Here is a 12,633-nt window from a genome sequence, read left to right on the forward strand (position 1 = left end):
GTAAAGTTTTTGTACTCAGTAGTAGTCATCAATACTATTGTTAGCAAGGAAACTGCAGCAGTAATCCATAGCTGTGGTACCAGGAAATTGCACTGCCGTTTCTATTACTCGAATAGGAGCAGCCTGCATTCACTTCCCGGCCACAAACTTAAAAGGGTTGTCCCATAACAAGGATCCTATCTATACTGCTAGTTTATGTGGATATAAGACTTTTCCTAAATACATTGCTTTATCAAAACTGCTTTGTTTGTCCACTATCTTAATTTATTCACTTCATTGTTGACACTGGCCCTTGGGATTATCTGCTCATTTGTCAAGTGACATAGCTGCCTGCTCTCAGGGGGGGAGGGAAGGGCTGACAAGCAACGGAGCTCCTCATATAGGGGAGGGGGGAGGTGAGAGCTCCGAGATTACTGTGCTGTCTATCTTCAGCTTTTCCACTTATCAGCCGGTTTAATTGAATTTGGCTGATAAGGGCTGAGATAAGGAGTCCATTACCTCTGTATGTAATGCAAGCTGACTCAAATCCAGCTCTGCTACATCAGTTTCCACATCAGCGTCATACTGTGGATCATAGCAGATAGCAGAGCAAGTGAAACTCCGCCCACCAATGTGCGAGAAATCCAAAAGTGAAGAGCACAGAGCCTTCAGGCTGCAGAACAAGAGTTATCGGAATACCCCTTTAAATTATGTTTGCTGGAACAGCTGATCTGTGCAGAGTCCCCACAGATCACATACAATGATTTATCTGTGGCTAGGCTATCAGTATAAAACTCCATTTGGGGCCTGAAAATGCCTTTAAAAGCCAAATTTACATACCATTTATTTTCATACCTTGATCATAAAGTCTCTTATTTTCAATTGATCTTAGCGTGAAAAATTGCAGAATTTCACAGAAATTATCCAAAATTTGTTAAACTATATTACAAAATGTTAAACCTACCAACCCTCAACACTAGGGTATATCATACATGATACTTACAAAGAGAACATATTAGACCTATTTGGTATCAGTATCAAGTAATGAATATAACCACAAAAATAGCATTTTCAATAAATAGATGAATTTTATTAGAATTATGAAAGAAAAAAAGACAATAAAAACAATTAAAATCGCATCGATATGAGTGGAGGTCGTACTGCCGCACAGTATATAGTAATCACACACATGTATAAATAATCAAATACAACAGTGTTTAGATGAAAGGAAGTATATAATTGTATGCATCAAATACATACACAGTATGTAGATACCATCAGTACCAAAGCTTATGGTGTGAATTGAGATTGTCTCACACTAAATAGATTAGGTATCCAAGGGGTTAATACATGGTTGGAATGTATTTCAAATGCTCAGAATATAGTCCTTAGTAAGGTAATATAATGTCAAACCAAAGTAGCTGGAACCCTCTGACATACTCCTTAATAGGGAGGTATGATCTAAATATAGGGTCCCCCAAACCATCAAAATGTCATTATTAGTAAATAGATGTAGTAGGACTATAAGAGGTAGATATATTGCATCAAGTTACCACTTATAAACACCTCAAAATGGACTCATTTCTGTGTGAGATAAAGAACCTATAAAAGTGACACCATATACAAAACTAGTGCAACAAATAATTGTATATCCATGTGCTTACCACTGCGACCTCCACTCACAGCCCTGACACGTGTTTCGCACACCCTGCTTCATCAGGGGGCTGATGATATATTACAAAATGTATTAACGACACAAATACTGGCAGAAATCAAAAGATATCTTTTCTGCGCCGTTGTTCGTTTAAAATCCTGGATTTCACCGGTATGCAAATGAGTTCTCTCGCAGCACTGAGGGTGGGCCCCAGCGCTCAAACAGCACTGGGGGCATCCTCAATGCTGCATGAGAACTCTCCAGCGCCGCCTCCATCTTCTTCAGGAACGGGGTCTTCTTTGCGTCTTCTTCCGGGGGTTGGCTTCAAACTTCTAGGCCTCGAGCAAAGCCGACTGCACATGCCCACCGACCACAAGAAAATGGCCGCTTACACAGTATTGTAAGCCCGCCATTTTCTTGTGGCCAACAGGCATTCGCAGTTGGCTGCGAAAATCGGTATTTTAAACGAATGGCTGAAACGGGGATTTCTACAGAACGGCAGCGCAGAGAAGACTTCTAAAGGTAAGAGACGAATAGCCTTTTGTAAGGCTATTCCTACGTGTTAGGGACAAAAAATTAGATTTTAATGATAGGATCCCTTTAATAATTTTATGCTACTTTTGGTTACCACATGTGTTTTGGGGTATTTAGTACATATATCTACCGTATATACTCGAGTATAAGCCGACCCGAGTATAAGCCGACCCCCCTAATTTTACCACAAAAAACTGGGAAACTTTATTGACTCGAGTATAAGCCGAGGGGGGGGAAATGCAGCAGCTACTGGAAAATTTCAAAAATTAAAATGGTCGGAGTTTTTGGGTGCAGTAGTTGCTGGGGAAGGGGAGGGGGTGTTTGGTTGTCTGTCTGCCCCTTCCCTGAGCTTGAGGACTGTTTTTTCTTCCCCCACTTGGAATTCAGCCTGGCTGAATATAGGGTATCTGCAGTGCTCCTATTAACCCCTTCCCAATGGAACAGGAGCACTGCAGATCCCCTATATTCAGTAGACCGGGCACTATCAGACACAGGGATCCCTAATGTGTATGTGTGTCACAGTCATTTTCTACTTTTGTATGTAGTCTAGGGAAAGGAGGGATTTAGAAATTATATTTTAGTTAAATCTGGGGTTTTTTTGCACTATTTTATGGGGGATTCTATACATTGATATTGTGGCTGGTCATAGACCCCCCCCTCACCCTTCTAAAAAAAAAAAAATAAAAAAATAAAAAATTTTTTTTGCTGACTCGAGTATAAGCCGAGGGAGGCTTTTTCAGCTCAAAAACTGGGCTGAAAAATTCGGCTTATACTCTATAACGGTATATGGTTTCTTGACTCTAGCTTTCTTTAGGGGTTGCTTGTTTGGTTTTGGGTTGAAATAAAACTGAATGTGTGTCCTTTAGATTCCTCACACATTTTACCATTTAGTAATCCATTATGGAATTCTGCAAGAATTATGGAATTACTTAAATAGTTTTTTTTTAATAAGAACAGGTGTCTATTACATGTACAGTGCAAGAAATGTAAACCAGTGGATAGGTAAAGCAATGTGTGTATGCTGTATTCCCTGTTTAGAGTACCTTCCAGCTTTGTAAACCTGCAACACACTAAAATCAGTATATATCTATTGCGTTTTCCAGTAGCTCCAGTGGGTTACACAGGGTCCTCCATAACCCTTGACCCGTGTCTTTGGGATCTCTTTATTGTGATTTATATTGTACCTGGATTTTAAACATTTGCAGCTTTTAGTTGTAATTTGAGGCTGTTACCCGACCTTTATCCAAATGTCACTGAGCATGTGTCCATATCACTATGCTAAAAATATAACTGTGTCTTGCTTGGCAAAAGTGAGAGACAGTCAAGGGTTTTATTATAGAACCTGATAAAGTAATGTTCATCTCCATATAACAGATATTGGGGCAGAATTATGTAAATTGTCTTAGCTGTCCAGAGCAACCAATCACAGTGCAGCTTTCAAAAGCGCTATAAGAAATGAAAGCTGCGCTGTGATTGTTTGCTGTGGGCAACTAAGACCGTTTTAGTAAAAATGTCCCATTGTTATATATTTCATAGTTTCAGCCATAAAGTGCACTGTCACATTCTACAGAAATATCAGCTAGGAAATATCATCTTTACAGTATTTTTCTTCTCATGAATCATATAAGTAGTTATAATTAAAAGGATTGTGTATTCAGATCTGTGCACAACAATAAATGGAGCAGTAGGAGCTGAGCAGACTGATATATAGTTTGTGGGAAGAGATTCAGTATAACTAGTCATTTTTTTCATAAGATGCAAAAACAAGCACTTGACTAATAAAAAGTCACTTTCTTTTTTGATATTGGAGAGCTAGGGTTTTTTTTCCCCATTTAGATTTGTCCATGCTGGAATTATAGGAGTCCAGTGGGCGGCTTTATTAGTGATAGACAGCCATCCTTATATATACTAGTATGTACCTAAATACGTATCTGTCAATCACTGAGTACTACCGCCTTCTAGACTCTTAACTCAGAATGGAAGCCACCTACTGCCAATCACCAGTGGGGGGTTCTGGATTTCTCATGGTCAATATTTGGGTGCAGTAAAGATTGATTTGTGGTATTAGTATTTATTAATGTAGGTATATCTTTTATCCTTTTTCATGTGCCTGAGAGTTACCTTGCTTGCATATTAGAGGGATGGGTCACCAAGCTTCATGACTGGGTAGATTTGATTATTGATTGTAACTACTTTTGGTCACCGAACCTTTTTGTCACCTTCCTGCTCTATTTATAATCGAAAATGAAGTGGGCGAAAACTGGCTTTGTTCCTGCTTGGCTACTCATTCTAGAACGTATCCCCATCCCTGGCTTTTTACTCAGACAGCTCCACCAGCATCTGGTAGTCCTCCTTCTGCTTTAGCTTCTGATGTTATGCTTGCCTTTGTGGGGGAACAATAATATCTTATGAAAAATTGTGTATAGAGGTGGGGGCTGAGATGGTTCTATCTGTCCATCTCTCTCTCCCAGAGAGATGCAGTTTGGATCTTGCCAGACTGGTTATGTAAATACTATGCTCTGTGTATTGGGTGATGCTATCTTACAAAGAAACTAATTAAAATGGAGACAGTTCGGCAGGAACCACGGGCATTGTTAGGAAGGATCAAAGACCAAAGACCCTTTTTAAGATAAAGGGACAAGAGAAGGGTAATTAAGTTAATTGTCTCCAACAAGGATGTCTATTGTCTTTAGAATACCATGAGATAGACATCTAGGATGTGTATTTGAGACATGTGCTGATGGCTGCCATTTTGATTGATACATGCGGCTACCATGTGCTCACAAGACTCCATTTTAGAGTAAAGCCAGCCCTCAGGGGGGTGTGTCCTCTCTCCAGTTTCTTATCCAATAGATATGCATCAGGGCTATTGTTACAAACTTCTCCACCAATAGATGTTAGGCTAATTATACTAGCCAATCCTGTTCTGTCTATGCCATGTGATATATACTTTGTTCTAGCCACCATTAAACCAGAATCCATTTTGATACACGACCACCATGTGTCTTGTGGTTCTCCAGGCTAAGATGGCGGAGGCCGATCTTGGCCTGTTAATTAATTTTCCTTTACAGACAGCATATCTCTGGGGTATTATGATTTTCCCCCGACAGAAACTGGCGCCCAACGTGAGGGCGTTGATGATCGTTTGATGTGCAGCCGATAGTGTACTGATCCACTCACCAACCGATTTGGAGACGGGCACGGAGGACCTCAGATGAATAAATCAGCGCTGAAAGAAAGGTAAGCGTTTGCTTTACCAAATAATTAATCTGAGTTTCTACGTGTCCCGGATCCTGTGTGTTGATAAGTGAGGTTAGTGCTGCATATAGTATAAAATCAACGCCATTTTTATATAGCTCGGAAGAACCAGTAGAATATATTGTCTGTAAAGGGGGTGGGAATGTTATACCTCATTCTTTGTATACTGTCCATGCTGTCATTTGATTGATACATCTGTTATAAAGTGTATAGGGAGGCATAGAAGGGAGAGTCAGTCTCCATCCTTAATACTGAGTGATTGAAAAGTCCTTGTTTAAACATTAAGGACTGAGTAGAATCCGCGCAAGTACGTGTAAAGATTCAGGGGTGTTCAGAATAGGTTTTGCCTTGAGCACAGATACCGGAAACTTGTACATTAGAGATTAGTTCAGTGAAAACAGAGTGACTGTTTGGGAGATCCCACTAAGAGAGGTCAGTATGTATGACCCTCGAGTAGTCAAGGGTGACCCTCTATTGTCTTAATTGCCCTAGAGGAGTGGGAAGCTCACAGCTGACTGGCCATCAGCTAGTATGGGGAAGGGACCCTCTGAGATATGGTACACCCCATATGAACTAATAGAAAGAGAGAGAGAGAGAAGTTGCCGCCCAAGTAAAAGAAAAAGGGAAAAAAATAAATAAATAAATAAATAAAAAATCCTTAAGAGAGCAGGGGTTCCTAAGATAGGATTGTTTGATAGTAAATGTTGGGAACCAATGGAGATTAGATCATGCAGGACAGATACAGGAGCATAAGTTACAAAGAGGAATAAGCTCTGATTGAAGAACAGAATGGGGGGAGTGCAGAGTCAGCCAGTATGGAAATCAACCCAAAAGATAGTTTAAGGAAAGAGCAGTTAGAAATGGAGGTGAGAAACTGCTGATAAGATGTTGGATAGTTGGAAAAACAAATTAAGTAAGGAATGGTTACAGAAATAAGGTATTAAGTGTGTGTATATTTTCCTTAGTGTAAGGAAATGCATAGTGGACACACACTGTCCAGTTAAAAGATCAATGCGTTCTGCACATGGCATTGTGTTGTTAGTGCCATGTGAGTGATGATGAAGGTCAGGCCCCTCCCCCCAGTGTGACTCGTATATATCCACAGCAGAGGTATCATGGTATACAGGTTTGGTAGCAAGAAGGGGGGAGGGGAGACACGGCAGGTAGCTAAGATTTCAGCTATGAGTGATACGATGTAACATAATTGGTATAATGTATGGAGAATTATGAATATATGGTTTAATAATTTGTAACTGTATAATGTAAGCTGTTTTTAGAAATGCCAGTATTTGATTTTTAAACCTTGTGTAACAGTGGTAAAAACTTTGATTGGAATCTCATAAAGAAAAAATGTTAAAATTCTGGCCCTTAAGGCAAAACCTCAAATATAGTTTAAAAGGTTCTGAACATCTGTGGTAATTAGAAGAGAGGGGTTTGCCATAGACGTATTCAAAAACTGCACAAAGATATTAATATGTAATGTTGGTATCAGTATTGGCTGTTTAAATCATATTTAATGTCTTTAAAATTGGATTAATGGCATAAATTTTAGATAATCATTATTATGTTTATTTTTCAGTGATATACACATTGATAAGAAGTCGAAGCCATCTAATGACATGTTTGTTTATTTTTCCTCAATATTCAGCTGTGCAGGAATTATAACTAACCCTGTGATTATTTGTAGGAAAATAATTTATCATAATCTTTATGATTTAATGGATGTGTGTGTGTCTGGAGCTCCAGTGTGAAGTATGCATGTATATATGGAAATGAATGGGCCCATATGTGTGTCAAGTATATGTACAGGTTACATGTGTTTGCTATATGCACATGCTCTGTTTGTCCATGTTTGTATTGTTACATTTTTAGTCTCCACAGGGAGCAGATGAAGAAATTGAATGCTGATAGTCCCACAGAGGGTGGTGACAAGTAGATATGAGTTTCTTTCCATTGCTGAATACATATATGTGTGTTTTGGTAAATATGAGATGTACTTAGTCATTGTTATTTAGATGATCCTTCTGATATGGGATTAGGCACCATAAGGGGTAGGCAATGCATGTGAGCTATCTTAATATGTACACGCAGGTAAAGATAAATCGTAGTTTTGCAAAACAAAAGTGGTGTTTCTGCGGCATTGTTTGCTACAAGGTGATAGACATCTGACTAAGTAGATTAGAAGTCACTCGAATATCTGCTCTGTAATGTGTTTTTGTGTATAAATTCTTGTTATGACGGGGGAGGGGGGAGATAGATTGATCCCTTAAAGTTTTTGCCTTTTCTGCTGATATATTTTGAGCATTTAATGAATTAGTTGTAATTCTGAAATAATTAGAAGTTGTAGAGAATTGAATTTACTTAGGATTGTATAAATAAGTCTGAATACAGGTTTGGCAAGTTTTAGCCAGCAAGCCACTTACAATGGCTGGACCCTTAAACAACAGAATGTCTTAATTAGTGTCAAAAGTCCTATTGTATAACGGCTAAAGGGCAAATAGAGTATTGTATTGCCTTGTATAGCTTAAAGTGAGACACTGGAAATCTAATTAGAAGTGTCTCTTATTGTCACCTTAACTAAAAAGAGTCAAGAGAAGTAATAGGGGATGTGACACTGCCCGAAATAGGCAGAGTATTAAAAGATTAGGCAAATGTTTTATGGGAAATTAAGTGAATATTATGGTGATATGTTGATAATTTTAATTTTTTTTTTTTTTTTTTGTGCTACAGATAGACAGACCTGAACCTGATGTGTTTTCCTCTATCAGAACGGTGGTAAGGCAATCCTCACACAGATAGACAGATGTCATATTTCTTTGGCAAGATAGAGTAACATGGAATTTGCTCTACATCCTCCTCAAACATCTCATTTCAGCGTTATTTGACTTTTGAATCCTGCAACTCTTATACCAGTAGGAGTTCATGATTCAAAGGGGGAGTAGATAATGAGATATTTAGTAGATGAGATATTTTTAAACTCCCTCTCAGAAGAGGCGGCTTCGGTCATGTCACTGACGCCCCATTGGAGAATCCTGACTATGAGATGTTTGTGGACGGTTCCAGGTACCTAACAGAAAAAGGCAAATTTGAATACAGGGTATGCTGTAGTCATTATACATGACACCATAGTATAAGAAGCCCTTTCACCACACATGTCAGTATAAGAGGCTGACCTTATAGACGCCTGATAGCACAGCAAACATTTACACTGACTCCAGGTATGCGTTTGGCATTGCACATGGTTATGGTCCAATATGGAGGTCCAGGAACTTCCTGATGGCACAGGGCAAACCAATTAAGAATGGAAACTTAGTAAGTCAGTTGAGATATGGCCATATTGCTCCCTAAGCAGTTGGCAATTGTGAAAGTCAGAGCTCACACAAAGGGAAGAGACCCTGAGAGTATTGGAAATGAGAAGGCTGATTGAGCAGCGGTGCTACCACCATGGAAGGGTCTCAACCAGGTGAGAAAAATAGCAGACCCCAAGGGGCTGTACTCTTAGGTGACTGGTGAGGAAATTGAGAAATGGACAAAGGCTGGTGCCAGAGAATGTGAAGGAATGTGGAAAATGGGGGATAGACTGTGTCTGCCCGCAGCAGCATACCCCCAAATGGCTGGTTTGGCCCACGGTAAGGTGCATGCCTCTCGAAATGCCATGGAGTCACTAGTGGGTAAGTTATGGGTTGCCTCAGGATTTGGAAGGGCTGCAGGGAATCACATAAAAGCATGTCACATATGTGCTCTACACAATCCAGGACAGGTAGTTAAGACACACCGCATGCACACCAAAACCCCTGTATCCATTACATACAATTGCCTGAATTTACAACGTACAAATGTGTTGGTCTGTGTGGAGATTTGGTCTCAGGTTGGATCAGCCGAGCAACGACGCAGGTAACTGCCAAGAAATTGATATCTGAGCTTGTGTGTAGATTGGGGATACCTGAGAGGATAGAGTCTGATAGAGGTACACATGTCACAGGTGAAATAATGAATAAAATAATGTATGTATTGGGGATTGAGCAGAGTTCAGGCAAAGTAGAAAAGGTTTAAGTGCACACTCAAGGTGCTTTATGGAAGGGTGCTTAGACTAAGGGTTGTATTTTCCCCAGACTTCACAACTTAAGTATGATAAGTACTGCCAGCTATGTCCAGAACTTGTGTCAAAGACTGAAAGTAACACATGAACAGGCGTTTTCTTCTATTCTAGACCCTGTTTGATCTTTTGATTTTTTCCAGGAGCACATAGCTTGCAGGTGGTGATTGAGTGATAGTGAAAAGACATATCAGAAAGACGGCCCCTCCTAAGTGCTGATGACAACTGCCACCTCCGTCAAATTGGAGGATACCTGCTTCCCATTATACAAAGATTCCTGAATCACGGCAGGAATGAAGAAATGGACATTATTTGTTTGTTTTTTTGTTTTGCTTTCCTAAAAGGATAATGGGGATATGGCAAAACATTGTACAAATTGCCATGGGCATATTGTGTATATAGTATTTTCTTTCAAATTAATTTTGATATGTTTTAATAGATGTTATGATAAAGATAGATATAAGTGGTAGACATTTATAAAAAAAAATATCAGATGGGGAATCCAGCAGGGCTGGCATTTAGGGAACTAAGTGAACGTACTCATCTGATATGAAAAATAATAAATGTCTTAATGGGGGAATTGTGGGGGAACAATAATATCTTATGAAAAATTGTGTATAGAGGTGGGGGCTGAGATGGTTCTATCTGTCCATCTCTCTCTCCCAGAGAGATGCAGTTTGGATCTTGCCAGACTGGTTATGTAAATACTATGCTCTGTGTATTGGGTGATGCTATCTTACAAAGAAACTAATTAAAATGGAGACAGTTCGGCAGGAACCACGGGCATTGTTAGGAAGGATCAAAGACCAAAGACCCTTTTTAAGATAAAGGGACAAGAGAAGGGTAATTAAGTTAATTGTCTCCAACAAGGATGTCTATTGTCTTTAGAATACCATGAGATAGACATCTAGGATGTGTATTTGAGACATGTGCTGATGGCTGCCATTTTGATTGATACATGCGGCTACCATGTGCTCACAAGACTCCATTTTAGAGTAAAGCCAGCCCTCAGGGGGGTGTGTCCTCTCTCCAGTTTCTTATCCAATAGATATGCATCAGGGCTATTGTTACAAACTTCTCCACCAATAGATGTTAGGCTAATTATACTAGCCAATCCTGTTCTGTCTATGCCATGTGATATATACTTTGTTCTAGCCACCATTAAACCAGAATCCATTTTGATACACGACCACCATGTGTCTTGTGGTTCTCCAGGCTAAGATGGCGGAGGCCGATCTTGGCCTGTTAATTAATTTTCCTTTACAGACAGCATATCTCTGGGGTATTATGATTTTCCCCCGACACCTTCTTCTTTGAGAGTCTTGCCCTGACTGCTTCCTCTGAGGTAAGAAGTGCTTCAGTGTCTGTAAGTTAGCCAAAGAGGGATTGCAAAGCGGCTAGGTTTTATTTCCCAACAAAGGATGTGTCGAATGTATCAAAGCGGTAGGGCACCTTTGCTGACACAGCGGAAAAGAGTGCAGAACACCGGAGTATCATTGTGGCCACAATGTTATGAAGAGTATAATAAGGACATGTGTTTCTACAACATCAGAGTGTAATTGATGTAATATGACAGGATTAATGTCTTACTGATTGGTTTGTATTTATTCTTTGCTTTTCATTTATGGATATCTTATTGATGTGTCTCTTTAATTGATCTTATACTATGCCTCATTTCAGTGCTATCTACATATGCAGCATCCTAGTGGACAATGCTTGTTCTCAAACCAAGTTTATTCGATGTAATCAGGGTGGAGGAGGTTGAAGGAGTCGCTGAGTCCAAGGATTCCTCTGATTTCACAAAGTGGACCTTAAGACATAGGGATCTAAAGATTTTTTGCAAGTCCATAGCAAGTCTGTAACACTTCCATTTGAGCTGGACTCAAAGATTTGGAAGAAATATTAATGATGAGTGAGAGGAGAGGGGGCCTATTACCTGCGATCAAGGTATTATGGATTTGGTGGTGGAATCAGTCTGTTCCACTAAATCCTCATCCCCGGCCCTTCTGTTGGCCTAAAAAATGGTGGCGTTTGGAACGAATGTTAGGCCTCTTGCTTTTGTAACTTGAAGACTCTGGTGATGAAGGACAACAACTAGAATATTGGTGAGTAGAATAATAGCTGTCCTGCAATTTATAATTGCGATTTGATTGGTATTCTTCCAGATCCTGTTGGAACTTGCATTTCTTTTGGGACTCTGTCTCTTCCATATTGGTTCAGGGATGATTATAATTAATCTTTTGATTGGGTGAAGTCTTCAGTTATTTTTTCAGGAATTTTTTTAGGAATAAGATAATTAAGTCAAAAGATCACTAATTCGGAATTTTTTTGAACTGTTTACAGTAATCCTTGTCGTCTTAGAAAATGGTAAGTACTGCAGAAATACAAAAACCACATGATATAAGCTGAACCTGATGTATTCTGCCAGGGTAGCATTATGAAGTTCTTGGTTGATCAAGCAACAAGAATTTCTTTCCCAGTCTGGCTTTGAGTCTATCAGGGCCGTCTGGAGGAAATGTAACTTGAGAGAGAATATAATTTGTTTGTTCTTGATAATAGGTGAAAACGGGAAGTGACATTTTTCACAGTTGCTCAAATACAAAAGACACAAACATGTAGAAGGCGACAGCTGCACTCTGTACTAGGTGAGATGCTGAGATAAGGTGCCAACCCAGAGAAATAGCAGCAACGAGTCTCCCACACCTAAGTCAGATGCTCTTAAGTCTTCTTTATTAACGTAATGGCAGAAAACATGACATTTCAGGCATGGGACCTTCATCAAACACTGCAAGGCCCATAACATACAAGGTATTGGTATACTGACAGTAAAGAAGGGTAATTATGCAGAATAATCACAAAATCACAATGTAATATAAACAAATACAACATCCTGATAGGCAAGAAAGAATATCCCAGAGAATGTGAAATGTGGGACGTCATCACAGGTGGCATCCTGGTTCCTGTTATTAGGTTGCTGATGCCACTGATCAGCCTCAGTAGTTGTGTGGCACGGCATCGAACAGTGGCTTGGCACCCTACCTGAACACCCTATCTACTGGAGAGTGCTGTTGATGCCTTCTACAAAAATAAAACTCTTTAAAGACTAAGGGGA

The sequence above is a fragment of the Leptodactylus fuscus genome, chromosome 1 (genome assembly GCF_031893055.1).
Source record: "Leptodactylus fuscus isolate aLepFus1 chromosome 1, aLepFus1.hap2, whole genome shotgun sequence".
In the NCBI taxonomy this organism is placed as follows: Eukaryota; Metazoa; Chordata; class Amphibia; order Anura; family Leptodactylidae; genus Leptodactylus; species Leptodactylus fuscus.